Consider the following 10,000-nt stretch of genomic DNA (forward strand, 5'->3'; position numbering starts at 1 on the left):
TTTCCCTGTAACATCTTAACAACCACATTCCCTTTATTCCTGAGATCGGCCGACATTTTTTCTGTTTGCCGTCATGTGATTTTAATCAAATGCTTTGAAAAAATAGGTAAACAAACAAATGAATAAATAAATAGATAAATAAATAAATTGATAAATAGATAGACTAGGAATCCTGTGTTTGAGAACTAAAGTCTGGATATTGAATGGGAATAGCTTACGCAAAGACACATTCAACTCAGACCAAATCTGTCACCTTTGCCCTGTATGTTTGCACAGCCAAGGCAAGTGGCAGTCACCAGCACCTGTTGTGAATTGAACCCTTTTTTTTATCAGTTTTGATTTGAGATTTAATTTAAGACACAAGACTGTGATGACAAATTCCATCGAAGTACAGCAAAGCAAGAGATCAGCCTTGTCGTATCCGACCGAGAAGGACCCTCGGGTCCTCATGAGATGACAAGAAAACACGCCGAAGACCTTCGCGATCAGAACCCGCGTCCAAGCAGCCCACTACTCACACGACAACACCAAAGTGTGGACACTAGTAACCCGAGTCCCCCGTCCAGGCTCCTGATTGGCCCGCGCGCTTTTGGGGGCGTGGCGTGCGGTGAAGAAGCCTTCTAATTGGTCGAGCCATCCGGCCCGTGAACCAATCCGGCTCGGGAACTTTAAAAAACGTCGAGTTTTTCAACGTAACTGGATTAAATCCGGTTTACGTATAGATTAGTGTGCTTTCCCGTTGTAGCAAAAACTTAGATGATCAACTTTCTAACTGAATATCCAAAGCAACGAGTCACAGGGTCAAAGTGAGAGAGAGACTTGGAGCATTCCCTTCCTTCCTTCTCTACTCTTCCCCCTCCTCCTCCTCCTCCCGCTCTCCTCCCCTCCGCTGTCCACGCCCGTACTCACCCGCCTTCTCCACCCCTCCCTCGGCATCCACCTCTATAAAACAACCTCAAACCCAATCTACGCAGTCTTCCTGCCTTCTCTTAACCCCCCAAAAAGGTCTCATGGTTAGGTTAAATTCCCCCCTTTCCTTTCTCCCCATTACGCCACCATACATTTGAGTCAGTGTGAGCTCCCTCTCTCTCAATGTGTCCCTCACAAACTCTACTAATGATCTTAGTTCTCGAAGCGTATAAAGACCACTAAAAGAACTCGCACTTCGGAGAAAGAAAACTCGATCTTGATTTTGTTCTTGTGGCGAAGTTGTTGGACGAAGAGGCGGAGACACCCAGCTTGAAGTTCGGCAAATCAAATACAAACGGTTCCGAATTTTCGTGCGTGTCTTTAAAATGGCTCGGTCACGACACCGGCGGCAGAAAGGGACCGGGAGAACCAAGGGGGCCGGTATCGGGGGCCGGTGTCTCAAGGGCCCTCGAGTCAAGACGTTATGAGGTCATGTCGGCGGTAAGTACACAAGGAGAAAGTTCAACCTTCCCGAGTTAGTAGGATCTGATCTTTTAAAGTCGCGTTCACGTCACCTTAAAATTCTCCTCCCTCCTCCCCCCCTCTCTCTCTCTCTCTCTCTCTCTCTCTCTCTCTCTCTCTCCTACTTTTGCCCTTTTGGTGTAGTTCTTCTTACCAAAAGCTCTCCGACTACTTTGTACTTTTACAGCATATTAACTATTTCTTATACTTAAATAAAAAGTTCATAGTAGTTTATGTTTACTTTTCTTACTAGATTAGAAATCATTACACAAAATTATGTGATATATAATATAATTGCAGGAAGCCTTATGCAAGCTTGCTTAGTAACATTCTAAGAACAAATTTCTATCTGGGAATAGGAGCATTTTTCAGATAAAAATAACACCTGAGAAAAGCCAGAATAAAATCAGCCAAGTGCGCCACTGGGTCAGAGATGAATGAATATAATCAAATAAAACCGGTTAGGAATAACCAGGAGAAAATGTATCGAGTACATACCACCTTCTCTGAAGACGAAACCTCTACCTACGAGAAGTCCGCAAACCAAAGACTTCGATTCTGAAAGAGACTCCAGACTCGAAAAAAGGCCTTCGTTCAGTTCTTAGATAGGCGAGAACCTCCCAATTCCTTTCACCATCCCTCCCCCTCTCTCTCTTCCCTCATCCCCTCCCCCCCTACCTCAGGCTCACCTCACCCCTCGTCCTCTCCCTCCCTTCCTACTCCCCTCCCTCTTTCCAGTCCTTCCACTTCATCTCCCTTACCCCTCCCTCTCTCTCCCTCTCCCTCCTCCGAATCCCCACGTCCGCCCTTCCTCGCCGAATGTAGGTTAGTAAGGACGCCACATGCTCATGCCGAGGGACCTCCGAGCAACGGCGACCCCTCCCTCCCTCCCGTGCCCCCTTTCTTTCCCACTCCCCCCTCTCCCCTCCCTCCCGTGCCTCCTTCCCTTCCCCCTCTCCCACTCTCCCTCCAGTCCCCTCCCACAGAGGGTACATCTCTGAGGAGGAGAAAGAAGAATCTTTTTCTTGCTCTGCCCAGCTGGAGAATTTCTGTCCGGGATGAAGTGTGAGGTCAAATGCCGCCATGTTCTCGCACGACAGCAACGCGGGGTTGTCTGCGTGGATAGGAGAGATGCTAACTACAGCCCACAAGAACTAATACGGTAATATTATCTCGAGCCTGACTTTGACGAGGATGAAATCAGTTTAAGTGACCCAGGTCACCGTGCCAAAGCGGTTTAATAAGATAACCTTAACCAAGGCGAAATGGCTGAGATGTCACCCATTTTCTTTAATCTTTTCAATTATTTATTCATTTATTTATTCATTTATCTTTTGCAGTCCCTAAGCTCCTTGTACAATCCTACGAAAAACACAAATTCAACTCCACGTCCAATACACACCGAGCAGGACTCGAACCCAGGTCACCAAAACTAAATTCTTAAAACACCACAAAAGGTCAAAGACGATATATCAGTCTCTTAGATTTACGTCTTCTTAGATCATTAGAAGCTTATCATGAAGAAGCAAAATATCGGTCTCCATGCTCAGAAATTCGTTTCCGTGCACGACAAGCTATTACCATCCGTAAACCTTCGAATAAAATGTGCGAAAAGTCTTTCTCGTTGTTTAATTGATTAGCGACGGGCAGGATAATTTAGGTAAACGATTCGTCTACAGTCAGCTGCAAGTCTCATATTTTTGGTCATGCATACATATATATGAATATATATACATACATATATTTCTACTGCTGATTATTTTATCGTGTTGCAAAAAATCTGAATCAAATAAAGTTTAAGTTATAGAAACATATATTCTAATTTTAAGAATTTCATTTACACGGAAAATCTATTTTGTTTCAAAGCAGAATATATGTATACATACAATAATCATTTGGCAACTTACATATTTTACTATATTGTAAATATTTTCCTGAAAAACAAGAAAAAATATATTTAGTATTATATTATATATATATATATATATATATATACATATATATATATATATATACATATATATAATACACACACACGCACACATGCATACACACACACACACACACAATATATATATATATATATATATATATATATATATATATATATATATATATATATATATATGTACAAAAAAAATCCATGTTTTTCAGAACAATGTTTACCCAATAAAAATATGTAAGTTTCTAAATTATTATTATATTCATACGTATATTTTGCTTAGAAGCAAAATATATTTTCCGTGTAAATGAATTTCTTTAAAGTTAAAATATATGTTTCTTCAGCAATTCTGTAACAAGAGAAAGAGAGAGAGAGAGAGAGAGAGAGAGAGAGAGAGAGAGAGAGAGAGAGAGAGAGAGAGAGAGAGAGAGAGAGAGAGAAAATGACAGACTATTAAGGAGTGTCCTTGTCAAGCCAGAGAGATCAAAAGGAAGCCACCACCACCACCTACCTCCTCTCAAGAACTGAAGCTTCACGCGGCACGACGACGACACCTGCGAAAGAAAGAAAAATAAAAAATAATAATATCACGTGACACATAAGTAAAAGAAAAATCATTCAAGAAACAGTGTTCTTCAACTATTATAAGACAGAAAAAATGGAGGGTAATTTTAGAAGAAAAAAAATTAAATGATATATCAAAGATGTAGTGATGATTTGTAAAACGTAATAAATATAGATATATTAACTTGAAAAACTGAATTAATGGGACGTGTAGGTATGATAGAAATAACAATAAAATCAAAATGAGCTACAAAAAAAATCCTTAGATATAAACATAACATAAATACTTCAAGAAATATTTGATTATTGAAAAATCGAAAGCAATCTGCTATATAGACAACAGAGCCACCAAAAACCCCATCACCATACCTCAGATAAAGGGTGGTCATTAAATTTAATTTAACTAAGAAAATAAACATGAAAATTAGTTCACACTTAATTAAAAGATCTTTAGAACCACAACCTTGATTAAACAAACCATTAAATTTGGCTCAGCTAGAGAAAAAAATGCTAAACCAAAAAGGACACCACAGCCACAACAGGGATAATATGGGTCATTAAATCGTAATGACCTTAAAAAAATACAACAAAAATACACTAAACTAAAAGACCACAACAAACATAAACTCAACAAAAGTAGGACACAACGCTTGGGTGACCTAAAAAACAAGACAGAAGGACAAATTGGCCACGGAACATCTTAGATAAATAGGTCAAAAAAAGGACACTGACCCAAAGAGCCTGCCAGAAGCCTAGGAAAGGATCATATTTCATCCACATAAAATCCACGGGAGATTGTTGATATGGGTGCCTGCTATTAATTAGGAGAAGGGTGAGGAAGAGAGTATGAAGAGGTGGAGTTGCTTGGAGTGGGTGGAACAGCGGTGGAGTGGCTTGAGAAATGATAAGGTGGAGTGTAGGATGTAGAGGATGTATGTATAAGCGATACAAAGTGGATGAAGTGGATTTGAAACGTAGAGAAATGGATATAGAAAGGGAAGTGGATGGAAGAATGGAGAATGGTCGGAGAGTAGAGATAGAAGATGGATGAAGAGAAGGCAAAATAAAAGCAAGAAAAGGGGAATAAGGGGATGGATTAATATGTAGAAACAAGGGGAAAAGAACATATTCTAAGAAGGAGTATATAATGTCTATGTGTCTTAGGCCCAGTAAAGAGCATCAAACGGACCTGTCGTCACACAAGGATGGGAAGAGGAGGAAAAGGAGAAGACGGAGGAGAAAAAGAATAAGGAAGAGTAGAAAGAAGAGGAAGAGGAGGAGGAGGAGGAAGAAGGGGAGTAACAGGAACAGGGTTAGAGGTGGGAGAGGTGGAGAAAAAGATGGAAGTGGGGGTGGAGATGGAAGTGAAAATTGGATTGAGGTGGAGGTGAGGCTGAGATGGAGTGGAAAACGGAGGAGGAAGTGGAAGAGGAGGAATAAGGAGAAGAAAAGGAAAATAACGAGGAGAAGGACAGGGAGTAGAGGGAAGGAGAACGAAAAGAAGGAAGATAAGAAGGAGAACGAGGAGGAGGAGGAGGAGGAGGAGGAGGGGGTAGGGGGGGCCGAAACCGCTTGGGCGGGGTTGGCCACATGGCGTGGGAAGGAAAGGAATGGGGCACTAGGAAGGGCGAGAAAGACGGGAAGGAGGAGGAGGAGGAGGAGGAGGAAGAGGAGGAGGAGAGGGGGGGGGCAGTGGCGTCAGAGCCAGGATGGCCGGCAAGAACTCGGTCAGCGGGGAAGGAGGTTACGGTTACGGTCTTTGGGCTTCGCTAACCGGGTCATTCCGGATTGTCCGGGTCACGGGTAGGCCCTCCCTCTCCCCTCCCCCCTCCCCCCCGCTTCCCTTCCTCCTTCCCTCCTCCTCCTCCTCCTCCTCCTCCTCTCTCATCTCGGCATCTCGGCCTGTGTCCCCAAGCCTTTTCTCAAGTCTTTGGATTCCTCGATGGTACAGACGAACAAGAAGACTCTTCGTCCTCATCATTTTCTTCATCATCCTTAGCCTCATCCTCCTCATCCTACTCCTACTCCTCTTCCTTTCTCTCCTTCTCCTCCTCTTCCTGTTCCTCTTCATTTTCCTTCTCTTCCTCCTCCTTCTCCTCCTCTTCCTTCTGCTCCTCCTGCTCCTCTTTCTCATCCTCATCCTCCCCTCTTGCTTCTCCTTCTACTCTTCTTCTTCTTCCTCCTCTTCTTCCTACTCCTGTTCCTCTTACTCCTCCTCCTCATTCTCCTTTTCCTTTTCCTTTTCCTCCTCCTCTTCTTCCTTTTCCTTCTTATCCTCTTCCTCTTCTTTCTTCTTTTCATCACCACACTCTTCTCCGGCCTTCTTTCCTTCCCCGAAGCCAGCCTGCCCCCACACCCTCTCTCCCATCCTGCATTCCCCTCCAGCCTGCTTCCTTCTCTCACCCCACACCCGATGTCCCTCAACCTGCTTTCCTCTCGGCCTGCTCGTACTCTTGGCCTGTTTGTACTCTAAACCTACTCCTACTAGGCCTGGCCTTCCCTCAACCTGCTTTCCTCTCGGCCTGCTCGTACTCTTGGCCTGTTTGTACTCTAAACCTACTCCTACCAGCCCTGGCCTTCCCTCAACCTGCTTTCCTCTCGGCCTGCTCGTACTCTTAGCCTGTTTGTACTCTAAACTTACTCTACCAGGCCTGGCCTTCCCTCAACCTGCTTTCCTCTCGGCCTGCTCGTACTCTTGGCCTGTTTGTACTCTAAACCTACTCCTACCAGGCCTGGCCTTCCCTCAACCTGCTTTCCTCTCGGCCTGCTCGTACTCTTGGCCTGTTTGTACTCTAAACCTACTCCTACCAGGCTTGGCCTTCCCTCCAACTTCCTTCCCTCTAGGCCTCACTTCTACGTCTTGCCCTTCCCTTAACCTTGCCTTCACCCACTCACCCACAATCTCCCCCACCCCCTGTTCCCCCTTTAGGCTATTCTCCTCAGCCTGCAACCCCCTTCCCAGCCTCCTCTGCCCCTACGGCCCCCCCCCTTAACCCCCCTTCCCCATATTGACCTCTTTAAGCTCCCCAGTCCTTCCATCTCCCCGTCTTAGCCTCCCCCCCCCCCGCGCCCCAAGCGCGCACATTCTGGGCCTATCCTACCTGCTGTGCCCCTCAAGTTGATCTTTTCTTTCAATATATCTCTTCTCCCGCTCCCTCGACCTGATCTCTCCTCTCTCCTGTTCATCTTGTCTGGTCGAGACTTCGTGTTAGCCCGCTTTTCCTCGAAGCCTCTTGTTAGCCCGCTTTTCCTCTTCTTCATACCTCCTCTTCCTACCATTCCATCTTCATTCTTGTTCTCTTCTTGCTCGTTCTTGTACTCTGCTTTCTCTTCCTCCTCCTCTTCTTCTTCCTCCTCTTCCTACCTCTCCGTCATCATTCTTGTACTCTTCTTCCTCGTCCTTGTCCTCTGCTTTCTCTTCCTCCTCATCTTCTTCCTCCTCCTCCTCCTATGTTTCCTTTATCTTTGTCACCGTCTTCCTCGTCCTTTCCCTCTTCTTCCTTCTCTTCTTCTTCCTCTTCCTCTTATTCCACCAAAAACTACTTCTCTTTCGTCTTCAGCACTCCTTTCTCCTCACTCTCTTTCTTCCTCTCTTTCTTTCTCATCTATATCCATTTTAGATTCCTCTTATTCTCTTTTCCTCCTGTCCCTCCTCCTATTCTTTCTTCCCACTCCTCTTCATATCCTCCTCCTCCTCTCCACTTCCTCCTACTCCTCTCCCTCTTCCTCCTACTCCTCCTCTTCCTCCTACTCCTCTATCATCTTCTCATCCTCATCATCATCCACTTCCTCTTCATCCCCCCATCCCAAATCTTCTAGCTCCTGCCTTTCCTTCCGCATTCTCCTCCTCCTCCCTCCTCCCTCCTCATCTTCATCCTCCCTCCTCCTCCTCCGTCTTTCATCCTCATCTTCATTCTCCCTCCTCCTCCTCCTCCTCCTCCTCGTCCAGCCTCGCCTTCCCGGGCACTTCAACATCCTCGTAGGTCTCCGAAACCACATCGAGGCGTCTCTCTCTCTCTCTCTCTCTCTCTCTCTCTCTCTCTCTCTCTCTCTCTCTCTCTCTCTCTCTCTCTCTCTCTCTCTCTCTCTCTCTCTCTCTCTCTCTCTTTCTTTCTCTTCCTCTCTCTATCTATCTATCTCCTGAAGTGTGGGGACGGAAGGGAGGAAAGAAGGATGATAGGAAAGAAGAAGGGAGGGAAGGGAGGAAGGAGGGAAGGAAGGAGGGAGGGAGGGAGGGAGGGAGGGAAGGAGGGAGGGAAAGAAAGGAGGAGGGAAGGAAGGAAGGAAGGTAGGAGGAAATGAAGGAAAGAGGGAATGAAGGAAGGACGAAGGGAAGGAAGGACGAAGTGAAGGAAGGAGGGAAGGAAAGAGGAAGGGAAGGAAAGATAGAGGGAAGGAAGGATGGAGGAAAGGAAGAAAGGAAGGAAGGAGGAGGGAGGGAGGGAAGGAGGAAGGGAGGGAGGGAAGGGAGGAAGGAGGGAGAAAAGGAAGGAAGGAAGGAGAAAAGAAGGGAGGCTGGAGGAAAGGAAGGAGAAGGGAGGTAGGAAAGGAAAGAAAAATGGTAAAGAAGGTAGTAGGCAGGAAGGAGGGGAAGAGAGAAAGAAGATAGATAGTTACTTTGTTTATTAGTCAGTTAGTTGTGTCGTATGTCAAAATCTGTCAGCCAGTCATCTTCTTTGCCTGTCTTGCATCTGTGCACCTGTCCTTTTATCAACTCTATATTTCATTGAATAGTAAAAAAAAAATGAATACATACATACATACACACACACATATTATATATATATATATATATGTACAACACTTAATGGGTCTCAGTGAACAGATTTACAGTTTTACATCTCTCTTGATGGCGCAATCGGTTAATTCACTATCACTTGTCACGTGCTAGCGCAGGTTCGAGTCCTTGGCTGTACCACGTTTCAATTTCTGCATGCTGGCCTCCTCGAGTTTCTCGATGTTGATGGCTTAGAATTAAAGTGTATTGTGGTTGAGAAATGTATATATATATTATGTGTGTGTATATATACGTAACGAGGGCTTATTCTCCCCTTATATGAGACGTAGCCAAGTCTATTAATGATAAATGAATAAAGAAAAAATAATGACAATAAAAAGGAAATCCGAAGAGGTCTGCTCCGAAAAGAATGGGTCGTAGACCAAGCAAGTTCGAAGTTAAATGTCGACGTAAAGGAAGTCTTGAAATTCCATTTCCCAAAAAGAGTCTGAGTCACAGAAGAGTCAGAAAAATATCATGAGAACTACAGTTCCGGAGCCTCCCAGAGAAAGAAGAGAGAGAGAGAGAGAGAGAGAGAGAGAGAGAGAGAGAGAGAGAGAGAGAGAGAGAGAGAGAGAGAGAGAGAGAGAGAGAGAGAGAGAGAGAGAGAGAGAGAGAGAGAGAGAGAGAGAGAGAGAGAGAGATGCAAAGCATTTAAGAAAACCTTGTGTTCCGCGACCTCCTAAAGAGGAGGGAGGCACGCGGCCACGGCGTTGTGAGGATGAAGTGGCCGTGAAAACAGCGACATAAAACTAGGAGAGAGAGAGAGGCAATACAGAGACAGGCAGAGGCTCCAGGTTTTGCTTTTCTCTGTATCTCTGTCAACCTGTTTCTTTGTCTGCGTGTCCCTGCCAACCTGTTTCTTTGTGTTTCTCTGTCTACCTGTCCTTTTTTCTGTCTGTATCTGTCTGTCTGTCGGCCTGTCTGTCGACCCGTATACATATCTGCCTGTCTGTCTGTCTTCTTTCTCAGTTTGTTTGCTCCTCTGTCTATCTGTCTCTTTTCCTCGATCTCTGCCTTTTTTCATAATCGTATCTCCCTGTCTCCCCCCTCTCTCTCTCTCTCCCTCTCCCCTTCTCTCCTTCTCCCTTTCTCTCTATCTCTCTCTCTCTCTTTCCCTCTCCCTCTCCCTCTCTGTTTTTATAAAATCAAACAACTTTACAGTAGAGTTCTGTAATGGGTGTTTCTAATCGTATTTATTTTTTAGCCGTCTTCGATTTACCAGATCTAATTTACCCACAAAGCCGAAATTAAAGTAAACTATCCATGAAGGCACGCCGCATCTA

General features: G+C 44.8%; 1 protein-coding gene across 4 annotated transcripts in view; it reads right to left on the reverse strand.

The window, feature by feature from the left end:
• The window catches only part of LOC143019722 (uncharacterized), a 545,357-nt gene that overhangs the window by 279,399 nt on the left and 255,958 nt on the right, over window positions 1-10,000 (reverse strand). For all 4 annotated transcript variants that reach the window (XM_076175700.1, XM_076175706.1, XM_076175714.1 and 1 more), the window contains one exon: window positions 3,885-3,927. The gene's annotated coding sequence lies outside the window, so the exon portion shown is untranslated. The remainder of the gene's footprint in view (window positions 1-3,884; window positions 3,928-10,000) is intronic.

The sequence above is a fragment of the Oratosquilla oratoria genome, chromosome 3 (genome assembly GCF_046742065.1).
Source record: "Oratosquilla oratoria isolate Oo_2021 chromosome 3, ASM4674206v1, whole genome shotgun sequence".
Lineage (NCBI taxonomy): Eukaryota > Metazoa > Arthropoda > Malacostraca > Stomatopoda > Squillidae > Oratosquilla > Oratosquilla oratoria.